This window comes from Cricetulus griseus, chromosome 2 (genome assembly GCF_003668045.3).
Source record: "Cricetulus griseus strain 17A/GY chromosome 2, alternate assembly CriGri-PICRH-1.0, whole genome shotgun sequence".
Lineage (NCBI taxonomy): Eukaryota > Metazoa > Chordata > Mammalia > Rodentia > Cricetidae > Cricetulus > Cricetulus griseus.
In genome coordinates, this window is record NC_048595.1 from 60,840,143 (window position 1) to 60,858,870 (window position 18,728).

General features: G+C 41.2%; 1 protein-coding gene and 1 long non-coding RNA gene across 4 annotated transcripts in view; one reads left to right on the forward strand and one right to left on the reverse strand.

The window, feature by feature from the left end:
• The window catches only part of Slc24a2 (solute carrier family 24 member 2), a 232,895-nt gene that overhangs the window by 119,951 nt on the left and 94,216 nt on the right, over nt 1-18,728 (forward strand). The gene's annotated exons all lie outside the window — the stretch shown is intronic.
• Nucleotides 16,512-18,421, reverse strand: LOC103160608. The gene is made up of 2 exons (XR_003482228.2): nt 17,449-18,421; nt 16,512-16,821 (listed from the first exon to the last, which is right to left on the reverse strand). It is a non-coding gene; the product is annotated as an uncharacterized LOC103160608 (long non-coding RNA).

Consider the following 18,728-nt stretch of genomic DNA (forward strand, 5'->3'; position numbering starts at 1 on the left):
TTAATCATTCAGCCTTAACTCCAAACCTCTGAACGCTTGCACTCTTTAGATGTCATCCAGCACGCAACCCTGATGCTTCTCTAGTTTTTCAATTGTGATGACCAGTCCCTTGACTTTGAACTTTCAAAACAATGCTCAACATCTTCCAAAGATTCAGTTTTTCATTTTTAATCGATTGTGGTAAAATTTACTAATTTGCATTATTTTGAAGTATCTCTAGGCTCAGACAATTTGGGTGAAATCAACTTTATTAAAAAAAAATTGAGTCACTTCCTCCCCTATTTCTAGCATTCCCAATCTGTCAATACGTGTGGGTGACATCTTGTCTGTAACACGGAATACTGATCAACACTTTTTATAGAAGTTTCAGAAACATGAAGCTCAGTAGCCAGCCCGCAGCCCTCAGTCTTAAAAGATGTCCTCTAGTTAGCTGCCCCTCCGTGTCAGTGACTTGTTTGCCTTGGTTTTCCTCTGCCCAGTAGACTTCAGTGATGCTTTCTCTAGTCCAGTTAGAACTGGTTAGCCCTGTGACTTGTTTCCTGCTGGTCTCCTTAGGTGACCTAGTTCAGATTCCTTGCTTCCAAGTCTCCTGTTGTATTTATTGTACAGGTTCTGAATTTAACTCACTTGATTCCCATCCCTTGCTTTCGTTTTGTGTTTCCCATTGTCTTCATTCATGGCATACAAATTCTTTAGGTGCACAGACTATATATATATATATAATATATATATATATATATATATATATATATGATTGTTTTGTTTTTAATCTCTTCATCTCTTCTCCTGCTGCTTCTGTGAATTCATTTTATATAGCTTGTCTGAAATGTATTATCCTAATTTGGCAGTTCTTTCAGATCAAAGACATGCAGCAGTACCATTTATTAATCAGATGGCCTTAAAACAGGGTGTTTCACCTTGATGTACCTGTGCTCTCCGTCAGCAAGATGAAGTCTATAATAGCTAACTTAGTGGGTTGTTGTGGCTGTCATAGAAACCAATGGCTGCCCATGCCTATTACATTTTGGGCCTGATCATTAAGGTTACTGCCATCTTATTCATGAGAACTAATAAGTGGTGCTGTCTGGGCTACTTGGCTTTTCATCTCTTCTTTGTCCTCCTTTATTGCCTTCCACTACTACTGTGAAGAGAGAAAAAGGGTTCCAACTCCGGGCTCACCATCCAACATGAGTGTGCACTTTGGAGTTGTCTGAGACAACTTAACTCAGGCACCTGTCATCTTGCTTATTGCAGCCCTCAGCTCCTTGTGAATCAAGTGTTTTCAGGACAGGAGCAATGATTCTCGTAGACAACCTATATTCACCTGAAAGTGATGAATCAATGCTAGAGACAGCGCTCAGGTGATTAATTTGGTAATCATCCTATCCTATCCTGCTGGGAATAAATCTTATTTCCTCTTTGTTCTTATTCCAGTGTTTTAGTTTGCTTTCTACTGCTGTGATCAAACACCGAGACCAAAAGCAACTTGGGGAGCAAAGCACGGGCCTATTTGGCTTACACATAGTGAACACAGTCTATTATTGAGAGAATCCAAGGCAAGAACATGGAGGCAGGTGCTAAAGGGGATACCATGGAAGAACACTACTTACTGATTTGTTCCTCATGGTTCCTTCAGTTTGCTTTATTTTTAAATAATACAGAACCACCTGTTCAGGGGTAGCACTGCCCACAGTGGGCTGGGCCCTCCCATATAAATCATTACTCAAGAAAAATGCCCCACAGATTGCCTATGGGCCACTCTGATGAAGGCATTTTCTTAGTTTGAAGATTCCCTCTTCCCAGGCAAGTCTAGTTTGTGTCAAGTTGAATAGACAGACACAAAGATAGATAGATAGATAGATAGATAGATAGATAGATAGATAGATAGATAGATAGATAGATACCTGTGCTACCATACTGTTTAATTAACCTTCATGCTAATAACTGTGGAGGGCAGGAGAAAATCAAGAAGCACCGTGTTTCTGTCTTGTTCCCATCTGATTAAGAACACTGTTCCTGTGCTCCCTACCCCATGGTTTTCTGGAGCCAACTATACTAACTGGGGCAGAGCTTGCTGCTCCACCCTCTCTCTCAGGGACATCTGTCACATGAAGACACAGTCATGAACACCCACAACTTCCTCATATTTCCCAGCATTCCTTCTCCAATTTTAAAGATAGATTTATGACCCTGTCCTCTTTGACTGAATTTTCCAATAAAAGAAATTTAGAAAGCCTAATGCAAAAACATCTGTAAGTTCTCCAGGACGGCTTCCGAAGCCAGTGGAGTGACTCAGTGAGAAGGCAGGTGCCTGCCAAGCCTGATTACCTGAGCCTGATCCCTGAGCCCCAAATGGTAGAAGGAGAGAATGGACTCCTGGAAGTGTGCACCATGGCACATGAGTGCATATGTGTGCATACATACAGAAACTCAAAAGATTTGTAATGTAATTTTATGAAGTATTCATTTTTCTGTGGGCAAGACTTGAATCCTTGCTCCTTGCTCCTGAATAATGAAGAATTCATAGCATCGTGAGAAAGCAAAACATAAAAATCAATTGTTAATAAAGCCAGGCTTCAAACACTGCTGAAGCACTAGGGGGATTCTTCATGGTACCATGTAAAGGGAAATTCATTTTAGATGGGAAAATCTTGGAAGATTCATATTGAAAGATATCAGAGTTAAAGAAAGGTGACATTCAGGGAAGTGGCCAAGGAAAATACTCTAGATAAAGGACCAGCTGAAGATGTAACAGCATCTTCCTTCAGAGTGTGTGTGTGTGTGTGTGTGAGTGTGTGCGTGCGTGTGTGTGTGTTTGTTTGAGGATGAGAGAAGAAATTGGTAGAGAATAATCACCTAGAACAAATGGTTAAAGTTGCATTTTTAAGGTCACAGAACCTTGTTTTCATTGTAAACTTGTGAGAAGCAAAGATGGTGATGGAAGACGAAATTATGTTTCTCTCTTGCTCCCATTTGATTATGCACACTGTTAAAATGGGGAGCATCTGATGTCGCCGTGCCTGTCACCCCCCTCTTCAATTTGAGGCCCTGTACACAGATCTGCACCAATCTGTCCCTCACAGTGGTGACCTTTCTTCAAAGACAATCCTGGCCTGACACCAGTGATGTTTAAATCCAGCATCCAGAGCTTGAGAGGAATTTCTGTCTGAAGAGAAAAGGGGGAAATGTGTCCATCTCCAGATGACACCCCCTGCTCCACCCACCCCCTGCTCGCAGCCCAGAAGGATGCAGATTTGTGATTATTGTGGCAAGGCCGATTTCAGAGGACAGAAATGGCATGCGGGTTGAAAGCACACATCTTCAAAACTGTTAAGTCTGCAAGGAGATTCCCAGGGCAGGCAAGAAACCCAACTGGTTTTTCACTTTGTGAGGAACCGAACAGGTAGATTGTAGGCACTAATGTAAATTGGGTGCACGCACACACACAGACACACACACACACACAGACACAGACACAGACACACACACACACACACACACACACACACACACACACACACACACACACCACTGCTGCTGCTGCTTAGTGTAGTGCATTTCCACTATTGCTTCCAGTTGCCTAGAGTTGCCTAGTGACACACACCCCCAGCCAGCCCAGATCTTGTTCCTTCCCTCTGTCTCCCTGTCTGTCTGTCTGTCTGTCTGCCTCTATATCTTGCTTTCTTGTCCTCACTCTGAGGCAGGCTTTTACTCTTCTACTTTTGTCACCCACTGCCCAATCTAGGGACCATTGTCCTTAAGCTTCTCACCTTTGTTTCTGAGCTCCACTCCTTCACACCTAACTAACCCTCTTTGGCATCACATTTTAAGCACACTTATTGTTTACGACCATGTTGGAAATGGTACTATGTTTATTATATCTGGAAAAGTATCACCATTTTTCCCCTTCTACATATGTTCTACACTTACCTGTAAGGATATTACAGCCCTGATTTATGAATAATAACAATTCAGCATAGTGAATGAAAGCAGAGATGTTAAAAAAAATGTGTTGATTTTCAAAACCAGCCACAAGCATATGATATTCCCAGTGTGGTGGAAGCCCAACGAAGTGGCTTTTGCAGATGAATGTAAATAGAACTGTGTTGTTATCCCTTAAAAGTGACCTCCAGGAGTAGCATTTATAGTGCACCAAGGTGTCTGAAAGGCTTGCTGATCTAACTCTGTATACTGTTTATACAGTAGATAGCTTGAAAACTCATCAGAGTCTCTTCAGGGATCATCTAGAGAAACTTTACAAAATGATGTAATAAAAGAATGGGATGTTTTCTCACCTGCAAGTACTGCTCGTTCATTAATCTCCTTGTTTAGTTTCATACTTGCTCAAAATTTGTTCTGAAATGTTTCATTGTGGTTAGTGTAGAGAAAAAGTCCTTGTTTAGGTAAATATGCTTTTAGGCTTGAGAGCTCACAGAATGAGAAGACCAATAAAGTCACAGACTTAGAAAAGCACCCGAGCAAACAAGTACTGTCAATGGTGGCAAATATCCTACATAAACGACCAGATACTCCCTAGCATTCAGTAACTGAAACACAAAAACCCGGAAAAAACGTAAATGTGAGTGAGCTCTCTACATTTCGGTTGTATTATTTCACATGAAAACTTGTATAAGCTGGAGTCAAGTGAGGGGAAAAAAAACATAACTGAAATTAAAAAGCTAATGTGGAGGGTGTATTGCTGATTGTTCAAGGGCACAGACCTGAGGCACAGCCAATTACTCTCAGCTCTGATCTTCTACTTCTTACATCCATTGAGTAACAGATCTATTCATTCCCTTCCTCAGTTTCCTCCATCTCCTCTCACAGGCTTGTTGGAAGGATACAGTAGGTGAACCTAGGTAAAATGCATACCTCCTACAACTACACACATCACACATACACACACACATAAATGATGATGATGAATAAAAATTTAGCTAGAGAAAGTTCAAAAAATAATATATAGGAAAACCATGACATTTCAGTGTGAAAGGAGGATTAAATATAATACTTTTATACTTTAGCGTCCCCTGAATTAGTAAAATGCTAGTTTTAAGTAAGTAAAGCATATTTTTATGATCTTTAAAACAGTTAATATGTAGATGAAAATTTCTTCTTAATAGGGTTCTGGCAGCTTACATTTGATATGCAAATGGCATGCTAATCAGTCACTACTAAATCAGATTCACTGATTTTTTTTTTTTTACAAGTGGGCAGATGATTGTTGAATTTATTTAGACCTGTAACATAAAGAACAGATGCCGTCTCTAGAAGCAGGGTCTTGCAGTCACAAAACTGAAATCAGCAGTCAAGATGAACTCTCTTTGTTCCGTGGAAGAAGGACTAGTTTGCCATAATTACTGTTAAGTGGACTCTACGACTGGACTTAGCTCCCAGAGATATGTACTGTTGGCTTGGAAAACTGACCCTGTGGTTTCAGGTACACACGTTTATCTGGCCTCAGCCATGGATATTGGGTGTGTCAGCACTCCTCTGCTCGGGTCCTTGCCAGTTAGTGATGAGACATAGCTATTGAAATTATTCAGCTCTCTCCAAGACCCATGAGGCCTGTCTGCTTGAATATCCTCTACTCTGGTCTCAGGTCCAGATACATGCATGCAAATGACAGGACAGGAATAGTGTGCAGTAGGTCAAAAGATGGGATATCTTCTAGTGTTTGTGCTACCTGAGGAAGCCCAAGTACATAATCCAGTGGTCATCACTGGGCAGTTTTGAACTTTCCAAAGGCATGTCAGTGCCCCTACCTACTCATCTGGAAATTGAGCACTTCTATTTGTATTCCCTTTCCTTCCCCCCAACCCCTGCCTCATTATTGGTGGGAGACCCTACCCTAAATATACAGGAACTAGATCCTTTTTAAGCCTAGTTTTGATGCTGATCTTATTTTAGGAAAATTATGAGACATATTTTGGGAGAATCTGTGTCATTTGCTGATAAAATAGATGCTGAAGAAAGAGGAGAAATAGGAATTAAGTGATTTTTTTTCTTCTTAAAGAAAGCCCAATAGGATTAGTGATATTTTCCTCCCTTAGAAGAGATACGGGAGATTAATAGATTTGGACTTGAAGAGTCAAAAGTCAAAACTTCCCAGTGAACATGCTTTTTTATCATTTCAACACATAAATTACCTTAATTGTTTAAAAAATTGTTTACAGGGGTTCTGGCTGGATGGCTCAGTGACTAAGAGCACTTGCTGCTCTCACAGAGGATCTAGGTTTAATTATTGGCATCTGGTGGCTTACAAACACCTATAAAACCAGGTTCAAGGGGCCCAACAACATCTTCTGGCCCCCTCTAATACCTCCATGCTTTGATGCATATACATACACTCAGTCACACACACATACAGTTAAAGTTAAATGTCTTTAATAGATGTTTAAGAAGCATGAAGTAAACCAAAGATATGAAATGTTTTCATGACATACAAATTAGTGATGAAACTAGCCTCACCATCCCAAAGGACTCTTACCTCTAACATCCAGGGAAGTTAATGTCAGCCTCTAAGTTTTCTCTGCTTAATAGACACTGAATGGACACAGCAGGTGAACAGTTAGAGCTCCATATTTGTAGTGCACAACATCATGACTAGAGGCATCATTTAAGAGAACTGAAGGTTCATTAAGAATAGACCAAAGTAGACTACCTGTGACTGACAAAAAGTCGGTAAGGCATGGGGATGCTTTGATAGTTTGAATGTAATTGGCCCCTATAATATCATAGGGAGTGGCTTTGTTGAAGTAGGTATGGCCTTGTTGGAGGAAGTGTGTCACTGTGGGGCTGAGCTTCGAGGTCTCATATATACTCAAGCCATGCCCAGTGTGACACTCACTTCATTTCCTGTTGCCTGTGGATCAAAGATATAGAATTCTCAGTTCCTTCTCCAGCACCATATCTGCCTGCATGCCACCTGCATGTCCTACCATGATGATAATGGATTGATCCTCTGAGCTGTAAGCCACCCAATTAAATGTTTTCTTTTATAAATGTAGTCATGGTCATGGTGTCTCTTCACAGCAATACAAACCCTAACTAAGGCAGAAGTTGGTATCAGGGACTGGGATATTCCTGATAGGCTGGACCATGCTTTTGGTTGGTGTAATATGGACTTAGGGAGTGTGGGTCAGGAAAGCAGTGGAACACTTTAAGCATTTCTTAATTGGCCATATTAGTAGGAGGATGGAAAACAGTTGTGCTAAGCATTATTTGTGCGGGCCTGGCTCAACAGGTTTCAGAGAAGAAGAATACAAATATGTGGCCTAGAGATTGTTCTTGTGATATTTTGGTGAAGAATGTGGCTGCTTTTTGTCCTTGTCCAAAGAGTCTGCCTGAGGCTATAGTGAAGAGATTTGGATTAATTCCATTGGCAGAGGGAATCTCAAAACAGCCTTGTATAGACTCTGTTGTGTTGTTATTACTGGTAACTCTAAAGAAGATTTATAATGAAAAGGCCAACAAAATATAAAATTTGAGGAGAAAAGGAATGTAGTTAAGTAGAACAAAGTTAAGTCCTGTGTTCAAGGAGATAAACATATTAAGAAGTGGAACAAAGAGAGTGGTGACCCCAGGGCAAGATCCCATCCAGCTAAGTTTCCAACTTGTGAGGAGAAATTAAAGAAAACTTTAGAGCCAGGTATGGTGGTGCACACCTTTAATCCCAGCAATCAGGAGGCAGAGGCTGGCAGATCTCTGAGTTTGAGGCCAGCCTGGTCTACCGAGCAAGTACAAGGACAGCCATGCTTAGGCTGTGAAGGAAAACAGAAAGCTGGTGAAGATGTAACTAAACAAGAGGGCCATGGTCCAGCCCCAGTAAGGAGCAGAACTTGGCAGCTTCAGCCATGTGGTTGTGGAGCTAAGGATAGAAGGAAGGGGCTACGAAATTTTCCCCTATGTCTAAAGAAAGGCACTGAGGCCAGGCATGTGTCAGGATGTCCCTGAATGGAGGCCCAGAGAGGCTATTGCATGAAGCTGTGAAGGTGAAGTTTAGATTGCCTTGGAGACCCCAAGATGGTGAAGATGCCAGAGCCTTGGGATACCTGTAAGCATTGTGGCAGATTGGGTGGAATGGATTATGGTACTCAGGAGCCAAAGAATACTGAGTGTTACAGCTCAGATGGAAAGGTATTCTGGCAATCAGGAGCCAAGGAATACCACAGGACCACAGGTCACAATAAACATAGCAGCTTACAGTGCTGCTTCAGGGAAAGGCTTCCCAGTGTATAGGCTCTGCTCCAGAAGGAGAGAGCTTCCCCACGCTTGCCCAGAGAAGGTTTCCCCAGAAAAAAAAAAAAATGTTATAGCTCAACTCTGCTCCACTCAGCTCTGCTCTGCCCAGAGTCTCTGCAAAAGAAGGTCTCACCCAAACCTCATTCAAGAAATTTTTTGGGAGGGAAGAATCCAGGAGAGTGGCTGCCCTCTGCCTGAGTGGCAGAGGACAGCCGGGCAGCCTGAACAGCCAGAAGCTGAACAGAGACAGGGTTTATATAGGGATTCGTAGGGGGCAGAGTTTTTCCAGGGTGGGAATTGGTCAGATTTCAATCCTTGAGCTTAGGATGACTAGATCTCCTGCTCAGGGATTGGTTAGTTTTCTGCACAGGTTTAAGGTCACATGTGGCTCTGGTTTCAGGGCCAAAGTGTGTTTCTTTCACTGGTCCTTTTTAGCCTTTTGGCTCTACTTTTAGGGCCAGGGTATATTTCTTTCACTGGCTCTGATTCCAAGGACAAACTATGTTTCATTGGCACTGGTTTCAGGGTCAGAGTACATTCTTTGGTTCTGGTTGCAGGGCCAAAGTGTGTTTCTTTGGCTCTGCTCAGAGTGTGTTTCTTTGGATGGCCCTTTTTCCTTACCATACCTGCTGAGGAAAGCTGCTAACAGGGAATGGAACCAGCCCAAGAGAAATAAGTGTATTGCAGTCAATAAAGAAAAAAGAAGTTGGAGATCTAAAGAACATTTTGACATCAGACATGGAGACACAGAGTTTGGAGTTTGAGTAGCTGGTTTTCAATCTTGCTTAGGTCCAGTATTTCCTCATTGTGTCCCTTCCCTACTTTTTGGAACAGTAATGTATATGATGGAAGTGTGTGATCTGTTTTTTATTGTGATTTTATAGAGGATTTCTATTAAGAGGTTGTATGAATCTCAGAAGAGACTTTGAACTTTGGGTTATTAAGCAGTGCTGAGACTGTGATAGACAATGGGGACTTTTTAAGGTAGACTGAATGCACTTTTCATTATATTATTACAAACTTATTGTAGCCAGGGAGTGGAATATGGTAGTTTGAATGTAATTGGCCCCCATAAGCTCATAGGGAGTGACACTATTAGGAGGTGTGGCCTTGTTGGAGTAGGTATGGCCTTGTTAGAAAAAGTGTATCACTGTGTGACTGGGCTTTGAGGTTTCATATATGCTCAAGCCATGCCTAATATGACACTCGCTTCACTTCCTGTTGCTTGTGAATCAAAGATGAAGAATTCTCAGCTTCTTCTCCAGCACCATGTCTGCCTACATGCCACTATGCCCTACCATGATGATAATGGATTGAACCTCTGAGCTGTAAGCCACCCAATTAAATGTTTTCCTTTATAAATGTGGCCATGCTCATGGTGTCTCTTCACAGCAATAGAAACCATAACTAAGGCAGAAGTCATAGAAGAATCTCAGGAATAAGATAATGGGAGAGTGCCATGTGGCATATGAGCTCAGGGAGGTGGTCACTATCTTTTTATCTATGGTCATTGGTGACTTGGACCACAGAAGAATCACTGATCTATGTGTTGCCCTCATCCCTAGCATTCCTGATCATCACTATTATATTGATCAGTCTAATGTGTAACGGAGCTTGAAATCTACCTTTTATTCAGTGTAATATTTTGAAACCATGAATTGGCAAATTATAGCCTGCAGACTAGCCTTGTGTTTTTATAAAGCTTTATTGGAACCAGAGCCAGGATATTAGGGTTAAGAAGTGAGGAAGGATTATGCAAGTATAGAGGCAGGGGCTCTCTTTATTTAAAATGTTAACATTTTGACATCATCATTTTTTCTTACATTGATTCTGGGATTTTTAGGTATTACATTATATCATTTTTAATATTATGTAATATTTATCTCTGTATTATGAAATTGTTTTAGTTCTTTGTTTCATTTGATTTTGTTGTTTTATTGTGGTTGTGGGAGTTGGTTAGTTGGTTGGTTGGTCGGTTTATTAGTTGTTTTTGTCTTGGTGTTTGTTTTTTTGTTATTTTAGTGCCCTTTTACATCGATGTATGAAGACAGTGAGGCGTTCACCTGATCTGTGTGTTTTCATAAGGACCTATCTGTATTTACCAGTGAATATGGGTTCCTTTCGTAGTCAAAAAATATAGTCTCATCAGTGCTTTTCAAAAAATATTTTGGCCACCTAAAATAAACCCAAGGATAAGAAGAAGTTTTGCCCAGCAGTACAAAGAGAAACACACCAAACTTGCATATCAAACCAGGGGGAAACTTCTAGTTTTCCCACTGGATCTGATCTTGCCTTGCTGAGAATCCTCAGAAAGGACCATGGATTAGGAACAGCAGGAGAGCCATTTTCAGATGAAGCCGATGATGCTTGCATGGAACCGTTCCAGGCAGATTAAAGTTGCAGAAGACATCCTGCTTTTTGACAGCTTAAATATGTTAGGATCATAATTTTATCTTGTGACTTCTTCAGCAGAAAGAACATTTTTCTTTTCTCTTATTTATTCTTTCACCATTTCATGCACAAGTGTCCTGTACTTCAACCATAGCCCCCATTTCCTTTATCTCCTTCCCTCTCCTTCTAACCCCTCCATCCCAGCAAATCTTTTCTCATGTTTTCCTTTCTTTTTGAATTTTTTATTTTGTTTTACTTTATTTTTATTTTAGTTCACTACATGATCGGAGTGAGGGCTGTTTATTTGAGCAAGGTCCATTTACCAAAGATCATGACTCTTCCTCCACCAGCAGCTATGAACTGCCACAAGCTGCTCGGGAGGAGTGGAACTTTATGAAATTGGTTATCTAGATCTATTACTAATATGACCTAGAAGTCCAATATAAGGCTATCCATTAGAAGTTACCTGGATACATGCCTCCAAAGTACTTGTCTCATTTCTTTGTTAATTCTATCGACTACCTGAATAATGTCTGGAATTTCAAGGAACAGCTGGAAGCGTATTGTGGACATGTTCGTATGAAATCTGGGTAGAGTTTTGAAGGATATCTTCACTTATACAAGACCTTTTGAGGCTTATGCTAACAAATGTCATGTGCCACTTCCACTGTACTCTGTTGGCCCAATAAGTCACAAGATCTTGTAAATAAAATGGCATAAATATCACTACCCTCTGGGGTAGGGGTTTGTGAGCTGGAAGGCACCTTTGTAAAGGGATGTGAGCATTCTACAAAGTACCACAGCTAATAAAGTTGGAGACCAACTCAATTAGCTAAAATAAAGTGGCAGTATGGGGAGAGAAGAAATTAAGAGCCCTGCAAAAAAATCTTTTGTTGGAAAAACAAAAAACAAAAAAAAAAAAAAAACATTTGCAGATGCAAAATGGCCATCGGTGGAAGGAAAACAGAGAAATTGGAGCACTTGTGTCCCTGTCTGTCTAGGATAACACTTGACGTGCCCTTTCTCTGTAGCTTTATGAAGCTGAAATTCTTAGCTAAAGCTTTGGAGAGATTCATATAGATGTAGGCATTGCAACCTGGCTACCAGCCATCATTGAGTCTGGAAACAAGTTGCCCAATCAGAGATGCTTATCATTTTATACCTCAAAATCATTTACTGAATGCCTGTAGGGAGAGGATTTTATATGTCATCTTATTTAATTTGATAATTAAACAATCCTCTGAGACAGCTTTCATCCCCATTCTACATGTGTGATTTCTAAGGCTTACATCCCTCTAGCATCCAGTGGAGGTCACAGTCCGAGGAATTGACAGGACTCTTTGAATGATTTGTGTTATTCTCCAGTGTCATCCTCAACTTTAGCCTCTGAATTACAGTATTTCGGTGTTTGTTTTATGAATATATATTGTGTGTGTCATATGGACTCTTTAGTGTACATATGTGCACTTGTGTGTGTATACATATGGAGTCCAAAGGTAAATGTTAGGTATTTCTCCTCAAGGTTCTCCACCTTTTTTTTTTTTTTTTTTTTTGAGAAAGGGTACCTCACTGGACCTGAAGCTTATCAGTTGAACCAAACTGTTTGATCAACGAATCTCAGGAATCTATCTATCTCAGCCTTGACTCCCCCTGCCCCATACCAGCAGTGTTGGGCTTACAGACACACACCGTCATGCCTGGCTTTTCATGTCAGTTCTGGGGATCTGAACTCAGGTCTTCATGTTGTGTGGCAGGTGCTTTACCAACTGAAACATCTCCCCAGACTTACCATGTTTCTTTTTTATACTTAATACTTCAAAATTAGAAACACTAATATCAGGCCAGGCATGGTGACATATGCCTTTAACCCTAGCCTTTAGGAGACTAGTCATGAAAATTTCTGTGAGCTCAAGGCCACCAGAGCTACATAGTGAGAACCTGCTCACCCATCCACTGCCCCCAAAAGAAAAAATTACGAATATCAAAATCAAACCCATTGAGAAATAATTATTCCATTACCAGAAAATTAATAAAACCAAGACTCCCTTAGATCTTCCAGTATATTCAAATGATTATTTGTGGATCTCCAATTCAATAGCAGAAGAGCTAAAAAGCATTAAAAAGTATTAAGATTATTCTAGAAAATTAATATCTACCAATAATAATAAATTCACTTTGCTAAAATTTGATTTCCCATAAATCTTCCTGAGAATGTACTGGATTGAAGGGGATTCCCTTGGAGAGAAGAAAGTTTCCTTCATGTAATTAAGTGCCCTCCAGTGATCTGAAACTTTGTGCCCTCCTGGAGGTTTAACTATTTAGTAAGCCCACCTGTTTCATGGTATCAAACCTGCAGGGACAGAGAGCCCCAGCTTCTTAGCCACATAGCTGGATGCAAACCCTAGCTTTACCAGAGTCTACGCCTGTGGCCTTGGGCTCATTCCTCTCTTTCTCCAACAGTAAAATGGGATTAATAATGCTTACGGAGCTATAAATATTAAATGAGTTCATGTAAATTGAGTGGTTCCAATCTAAGTGCTATTGATCTATCTCTCACTGTCCATTTTTTGACAAAAGCTAGCACAAAGCTCAAGAAGCCAACCACCCAAAAATGCAGCCTGATTCCACTCGGTCAGGTCTCCAGCTGGCCTCTCCAGCTGACTATCTCTAAACACCAGAGATGTATGTGGTGGGAAATTGTACTCATCAGGTACACTGTGACCCAGCCCCATCTGCTGAGTCACTGGCTGGCCTTGCCCAGTCCAGTTGCTTCATCATTTTGAGCTTCACTTCAGAAAAAGGGATTCAAAAGAGTCTACTAATTGCTCTAAAGCCAGGAAACAACCCTAACATGATGCTTGGTGTTTCTCTGAACCCTTGTTTTATTCCCTTTTTTCAAAATGTCTACACAAGTGAAAAAAAGGAGGCCTACAGTATTCTTATTGTTTTTGTTTTTGTTTGGGGGGCTTTGAGGGGGTCTGTCTCCCCCTTGTGTGTTTTTAAAGCTGAGTCCAATCACAGATATAAACTGCCCTCAAGGCCACCAGCGCCTGCCGAGGCAGCATTTAGAACAAACAGTCAGCAAAGAGGCAGCTAATGCCCAGAGCAGACCGTGGGCACCCTGCCCAGTTTGTGCCCACTGAATAGAGTCAGACCATCTGCAGTGATATCCCAGCTTTTTCCTGAAGAGTGTGAACTAATTGAGAACTTGACAGTGTGTGTAAAATGCTCCATGCTGCCTTCTGCTCTCTTTCACCTAGGCCAGATCCCATTCCCAAAGTGTGGGCTGTTGATTGAATAGGCTGGAAGGGTCACTTCACGGCTCCATCTTTCCGCCAGTGAGCAACGATCCCATGTGGCCTATGGTATCTTCCAGCTCCCAAATGACTTGTACTTCAAAAGCATAAAATTTGTGACCTTTGGCCTATTTAGGGTGCAGGACACTTTATAGAATCTGATGGGAGTTTTTCACACTTGTTCTTCTGTCCCCTGAAAATTCACATGCTCTCAAAACCTAGCTGGTCTCAGGCTTCCACAGACCCCCCTCTTCCCAAGTTTAGAATACAGAGCAGTTGCTTCTTTCTATGCCTGCTGGTAGAGCCAAGCCACCACAAGGCATACAGTATTGTATTCCTCCAGGCCCCCTGCATCTCACTTGTAACAAAGTAGCTCCTTTCCCATTCAGAGAGAGAGAGAGAGTGTATGTGTCAAGGCAGTATATAATGTTTATATTTACAAATTTGTGAACAGTATTTTCCAGCTATGGGTAAACACCAAGCAGTGGCCAGAAAACTGTACTTAGTCCTACAGATGAGTCAGTGGGTAAAGGTTCCTGTTCCCAACCCTGAAGACCCCAGTTTGATTTCCAGACCCTACAGGGTGGTGGAAAGAACCAACTTCCTGCAAGTTGACCTCTGTCCTACACTCGCACACCTTGGTAAATGCAGGTCCATGCACATACAGGCACAATAAAATAAACAAATGTAATTTGAAAGCCTTTTAAAACAGAGTACTTATATCACAGCAAAATATTTTAGTGAATTTACTGACGTTCGACTACATGTTCTCGTGAGAAAGTATTAAAAAACAAAAAAAAAAGGAAAAGGAAGAAGCCTTAAAAAGCAGAGTCACTAACAGTGTTGGCAAGAAAATCAACAGCACCACCCTTAAGATGTGCCCACCTGTTATTGCAGCGTGCCATGCATGCATACAGAGCACGCACAGTGACTATGGCTGCATAGGAGTATGTTTGCACACTCCACACGAACTTGTAAAATGTTCTTGGCTAAAGATATTACAATGTCTGTAGTTCACTTTAAATTATTCAGGAAATATATATATATACCTATGTTAACAAAACAAGTACAGAAAATAGCAGTGATTTGGCCTAAGTGGCAGCAATGCGGCTCTTCTGAACTTTTTCTCAGGTTGACATTTCTCATTATGAAAACTTTAAAAATGAACAAAGGCACGTCATTTTGAGAGAAATGTCGGCACAGGTGGTCTCTGATTTGGGGACTGGATCTTCTTTAATCAGCCCCATGGCTCTAGTACATCCTCCACTGTCCTGTGCAGAGACATCCAGCGTTGTTGCCATTGACTAAACAGTGAATGTGTGGTGCTGATGTGGCACAATCTGAAGCTTATGCTCCCCATGTGAGATGCTGTCTGAGCTGTAAGCATGTGAATGCTCTCCTCCAAGCTTCTGCAGCCACCTTGAGAAACTGTCGCCCGCAAACCAAGACTTGAGGCAAGCAGTCATTAGGAGATTCAGCGTCATTTCCCCCCAACCTTGCAGTGACTTTTTAATTCCAGAACTGAAAATAGTGCTTTGGCCATGAAGATGCTGCTGATGTAATACTGGTCACTTCTTGGCTGCTTGTAACAATAATGCAGTTAGGCCTTCCAGAGTACATCTTTCCATTTCTGCTATTGCCGAGCTACATCTGTTTTCAATTGCACACAATTTCCGTTGCTCTATTGACAGATAACAGATAAGATAGGCCCTGGGAGACCGAAGCCACTGCTTGGAACCAGATTCATTTTTATTTTATTTTGAGACTAAGCTTTATCCAACATTTAAAGCAAATATGAAATGTTATCCTAGTATCAAACCTCAATTTCATCTCTGGATCTCCTTTCCTACTTCATAAGACTAGATGGCTCACATCTTGTAAGATTAGAAGGATTTGTGACATTGAAAATAATGAAGTTTATTTTTAAAACCCTGTAACTTTTGTACAAAGCAAAGCTAATGACGAAAGCTCTAGGTTTCCTTAAATATCCCTATGAAGATGGTGGGGGGGGGCGCTACATTTTCTAAATACATTCCACTATCCTGCCAGGAAGGTAATTAGGAGTGTGTTTTATGACTCCTTGAGGAATGCTAAGAGAGTGATGGACCTGGGGAGTCTGGGCATTAAGAATGTGTGCCATTGTGCTTCCCCGGTGTGCAGAAGGTCTTCGATCGCAGTCCTCCACATTCAAATCAAGCAGGGCAGGGACATGGGGGAAGAGAAGCATATAGTTTCAATTTAGACTTTCTGCTTGTCCAATTCGTGTCCCCCATACAACCTATACAATCTGAAGATACTCAACCTTCTTCTCTAAAATGTGTAATAGCTTTGCAGATAGATGCACTTATATGCAGGCCTGATGACCTGAGTTAGATAGCCAGACACCACAAGGTAACAAGAGAGAACCAACTCCCAAGAGTCGTCCTCTGACTTCCGAACACACCCCATGATACACATGTACCTGCACTTCCACACACAAATTTAGCATGCATAATAAAATTGATCTTCCATCAACAAAAAAATAGATCACTCAAAAAATCACATGCTATGATCTAAAAGGAAAAATGGATGGCATCAAAATTGAATTTTTTGCAACAAGGAAAACTTTATTTAATAACGTCTAATAGGGCAAATTATAGAAAAGGAGAAATGTTTTTCAAACAAGACATCTGACAAAAAGTGTATATAGAGTATACATCGGATTTGCAAAAGACATAAAGAAAAAACCAACAATCCAGTTAGAAGGTAGACAAAGGATGTGCACAAACAGTTCTCTGATGACAGTCCACAGCTGACACATGAGTACATGAGAGGACTTTCACCATCAAAACTATCCAAGAAAGCCAAAGTGAGGGTGTCATCACAAACAGCTATCACGGCACCACAATGCCTGTCATAATGAAGAAAACCCTGGTCAGTCACATTGCTGGTGAGAGTGTGAAATGGTGCAGGTAGCTACTATAGGAAATAGTATAATGATCCTTTTAAAACTAAAAATGATCTTATCATATGGCCTAGAAATTGTAGGCTTGGCATTAATAGTAGATAATTTATGTTCATGCGGAAATTTGTTTGAAATATGTGCAGGATCCCAGGGATGAAGCGAGAGAATAGATCAAGGATGCCATTGTATAGTAGTCAAATAATATCTGCTGGCTATGACCTAGACGTAAAATACCAGATCCAAATACCTCAAACTTTTTTTCCTTATGGTTTTTCTACCTACTTAAGCATCATCCTTTCTTGCTAATTCTGAACCAACCCCTTGTGAACAGCACCAAAAAGGTCAGTTTGCAGGCCTGTGTGTGGTGTAGCATAATGGCAGACAAAATATGGAGTATAATAAAGGTGTATAAGAGGTAAGACAACTTGCTTAGGAAAGCCTACAATACCAATAAATCATAGAAAATGGCACACTTATGCAATTAAGAATTATTTTGTATTAGTTAGGGGTTGTTTGTTGTTGCTCTGACCAAATTTCTGACAGAAAAAGTAATTTAAGGGAGGAATGGCTTACTGGGGCTCACTGTTTGGAGGTACAGCCCATTGTGGTGGGAAGAGCTTGGAAGCAGAAGTGTGAAGCAGCTGGTCACATTGCATCCAGTCAAGAAGTAGAATGAGAGGAGAGCTGGCATTCAGTGGCTTCCTCTTTTTCTCCCTAGTCTCTGGTCCAGGCCCCCAGCCATGGCTTGGTGCCACCCACATCCAGGGTAGACCTCCCCTCTTTAGTTACACCTCTCTGGAATCACCCTCCAGACATGTTCAGGGTTGTATCTCCCAAGTGAGTCCAAATCCAGTCACTCTTCACAGTGTCATGAAATGCTCATCCTGACTAAAGTTCAAGGAAGGAAGGTTTAAGACAGTGCCTTTCCAAAGACTGAGAAGATGGGGGCCAAGCCAGAGTATTCATCTTGTCATGAGGGAAGAGACCCAAGAGGCACTGGACCATCAGAAGTATCTGAGGCGAGAAGAAAGTGACACATATCAATGACCAAAAGTCATTTCCCTTCAGCACTATTATAGATGAGAATATGGCTTATCTATTACTAAGTGTGCATTTATTGAGCCTCTAGCATCACTACAGTACATACTGAGAAATAAAGTAAACCAAAAATGGTGTGTTCTGTCAAAAGGATGATCCATGATGGAGAAGAGAGATGAAATAAACAATACAGAAGAACAGACTAGAGAGGAGATGGAAGGCCCTGTGGGAAGGGTCTGCAGAGGCAGCCACATGGTTATGTCCCCACTTTCATTCACAGCTGTGGTGTGAATGGCTTTAGCTGCCTCTTGGCCTCAACCAAGAGCAGATTAAAAGGTGCCACTAATTTTCAGTATCAGTACATTTTCAACAGAAAAGGCTTTATGTTACGATAAATCTTTCTGCCAAAAGACACTCGAGCCCTGTTGCCACGTGGGCGCTTTCTGCCAGCCACCCGAGTTCTGCCCGCCAAGTTAGGACCCCAAATAATACACAGAGACTTATATTAGGTACAAATGCTGCTTGGCCAATGACTAGGATTTCTCATCTGTTAGCTCAGTCTTAATTATCATAAATCTATATATTTTATAAGACTTATCTCATTTAGGATGCCTTCCATTGGCCTCCTCATCCCAGGATCACATGATGACTCTGGAGGAAGAGAGAAGGGGCCCACTTCCTTTTTGCCCTTGTTTATATATGAGCCTCCCTGCCATGTCACTTCCTGTGGATCACCATTTCTTTACTACATTTCCCAGAATCCTCCTTGACTCCTAGTCCCGCCTAACTTGCTGCCTTATTGGCCAAACAGTACT